Source organism: Sinocyclocheilus anshuiensis, unplaced genomic scaffold (assembly GCF_001515605.1).
Source record: "Sinocyclocheilus anshuiensis isolate Anshui unplaced genomic scaffold, SAMN03320099.WGS_v1.1 scaffold8007, whole genome shotgun sequence".
Classification (NCBI taxonomy): Eukaryota; Metazoa; Chordata; class Actinopteri; order Cypriniformes; family Cyprinidae; genus Sinocyclocheilus; species Sinocyclocheilus anshuiensis.
This window is the reverse complement of record NW_015538427.1, coordinates 14,277-17,393: the sequence shown is the minus strand read 5'-3', so window position 1 is coordinate 17,393 and position 3,117 is coordinate 14,277. Positions and strand designations below refer to the sequence as shown.

General features: G+C 35.7%; 1 long non-coding RNA gene across 1 annotated transcript in view; it reads right to left on the bottom strand.

The window, feature by feature from the left end:
* Window positions 1-238: 238 nt before the first annotated feature.
* Window positions 239-3,117, bottom strand: part of LOC107683776 (uncharacterized) — a 16,582-nt gene continuing 13,703 nt past the window's right edge. Inside the window, exon 3 of the long non-coding RNA XR_001633763.1 lies at window positions 239-249. This is a non-coding gene — a long non-coding RNA (uncharacterized LOC107683776). The remainder of the gene's footprint in view (window positions 250-3,117) is intronic.

The following is a 3,117-nucleotide window of genomic DNA, read 5'->3' as shown; positions in this document are numbered from 1 at the left end:
AAGGTCATCTTCAAAACCAGCAGATTCAACTGTGAGATTCTGATTAACTCAAAGATGGAGTTCCTCCACAAAGAACAATGTTAAAAGTTTTATTATTGTGTTATCATTTTGCTTCTTGATATAAATGATATCATTGTGTTTTCTTATAAGTTTCATATTATGTTTAATTGTCTTATAATGCATATGCGTCACTGTCACTGGTTTGCTGTCTCTTTCATGAAGGAAAGTAGAAGCTTTTTACAAACCTTTCTTGTTCAGGAAGCTGAAGAGGCTGTAACACTTTTAAGAGAGCTGAGATTTATTTTTTTTACCTTTTTCTTCACTGTTGTTTTTAAAATGACTAGTCATTCTTCCATAAATTATGTATTCAGAAAACGCAGATGCAAGAAATACTCTGTCATGTAGCTTTGCAACTGATCGTTATTTGCTTTTCTTGTAAGTAGGGATGGGTATCTGAACCTGGTATTAAACAAGCACTGGGCTAAAATCTGATGTGTCTTGAGGACTTTATGGCTGCTGTGTGCATGTGTCTGTTAAGTCCACATGACTGTAGTAATACATTATTATAAGTTTACACCACTGATCTATAATAGAGAACTGGATTGCTGATGAAGTTATAGAAGTGAAGCCACTGCACTGTCATATTGCTATTCCCTAGTGCTCCCATATATTCTACTGAATTAATAGGAAATCGTATGATTTTAATGAGAAAATATCAGATATAAGAACACTGACTTGTTAGGTGAAGTATTCCTGTACATTCTTACAACACAAACGTCCTAAGCATGCACATTTGGTTATTTGTTTAATATTGGGATTTTGTCTTGTGTATTAAAAAGTTACGTATCATATTCATAACAGTAGCAAACATTAGATGATCTTCAGATGGACGAAATCCTCAACATATGTATTACACATGACAAAGTACACATTCTGAAATCTGAATAAGGGTTTAAGAGATTTAACACCAGGAGACTATATAATAAATTTCCTCTTGAGGCAACACAGGTTCGTTCACAGTGAGTCAGCAGGAGACGTGTATATATATAAAAGAAAATATACATTTTATTAAAGGTGATGTTTTACAAAAGCACAGAGAAGAAAAAAAAAATCACAAACAGTTTAGTTACACAATATAATGAAATACAACAAGAGTGACCCGAGTCAAGTCAATTCAAGTTTATTTGTATAGCGCTTTTCACGATACAAATCATTGCAAAGCAACTTTACAGCAAATGAAGTTTCTACAATATTTAGAGGTAGCTTATCAGTGGTGACTGTCAATTAATGTACATATGGCAGAAATGTACGGAAAAATCAATTTAAGACATAAAACAGACAATGAACACTATTAACAGCAATTATTATATGATGCAATCAAACTTATAGCAAAATGTGGTAGTTCTGTATGTTGTTTCAGGGTTGGCATCATCTGAGGTCCTCTGAGGGGTTGGCATCATTTCTTGTCTGAGGCTACTCAGAGTAGCCTCAGACATCCGAATTCAGAGTGCAGAAGGAAATAAAGGGCACAACAAGGCCTCCACAGAAAGTCACTGTTCCCTTACACCTGTGCATAAACACACACACACTCACGCCTACACACACCACCACGCATAACACAGCACTCGTGAAGGAAAGACCGCCACCAGAAATCCACCTCCGCCTTAGACACTCAGCTCCTGCAACAAACAACGGCAATTAAAGACGTAATAAAACAGACGATGAACACTATTAACAGCAATTATTATATGATGCAATCAAACTTATAGCAAAATGTTGTAGTTCTGTATGTTGTTTCAGGGTTGGCATCATCTGAGGTCCTCTGAGGGGTTGGCATCATTTCTTGTCTGAGGCTACTCAGAGTAGCCTCAGACATCCGAATTCAGAGTGCAGAAGGAAATAAAGGGCACAACAAGGCCTCCACAGAAAGTCATTGTTCCCTTACACCTGTGCATAAACACACACACACACACACTCACGCCTACACACACCACCACGCATAACACAGCGCTCGTGAAGGAAAGACCGCCACCAGAAATCTACCTCCGCCTTAGACACTCAGCTCCTGCAGCAAACAACATTAGGTTATACACTGCTCTCAGAACACACTTATAAAACCAGAGTCACTCCATAACAATAAACAATCAATCAATGCACATCAATTAGAAACTTGAGAGAAACAATACTTAAAACAATACCAAAATAGAGACCCTTCAGGCCCGTCGCCAAGGTGGGGCATTGGGGCATTTATTAAAATAAATACAAAAAACGTCTCAGGTTACTTATGTAACCATGGTTCCCTGAGTAGGGAACGAGACACTGCGTCCTCTAGGGGTCGCTATGGGGAACGCTTCGTCGTGACCCGTGTCTGAAGCATACATTGAAAAAACACCAACAACATGTTGGGTTGGGCTACTATACAATTTTAAATACACTGTTAAAATGTCCTGTAGAAATTACAGTAACTTACTGGCAGCAGTTCGCCAGTAACTTACTGTAAATTAAACTTACAGTAAAAATACTGTATTCATAATTACAGTACCATTTAACTTGCTGTAAATGTATTTACAGTATGTATACTGTACTTTTAGTTTTTACTGTAAAATATACAGTAATTTTATGGTCTTTTCTTCAGTAACGTATTGAAATACAAGAAAAATAATAATTTAAATGAAAATAAGCAATGTTACTGTTTATAAAGCTTTTATTCAAGATTCACATTTAAGTATTGTGATATATCATTGGAACACAAATGATCTATTTTCTCTCGTCTCAGAACAGTATGTGTCTACTGTGCATCTGCTATAGTAACACTTTTAAAAACAGTTATATGAACACATAAATCAATTAGTTGTTACCTCTATCCATTTACATTCACCAGGATCTTAATATTGACATTTAAACATCTTAACAAATGATACAAACATGATCAGAACACATATGATACCCCTAAACCACAAAAATATGACTTTGTGTTAAATGTCAACTCCGTCATTGGCCAATCTTGAAACCTTACGAAACACACGTGTCCTTGAAAAACAAAAAAACAACTTGCTTTGATATGAGATATTATTAAGTCTTGCTTTTAATAAAACAAGATCTTTTTATCATTAAAAA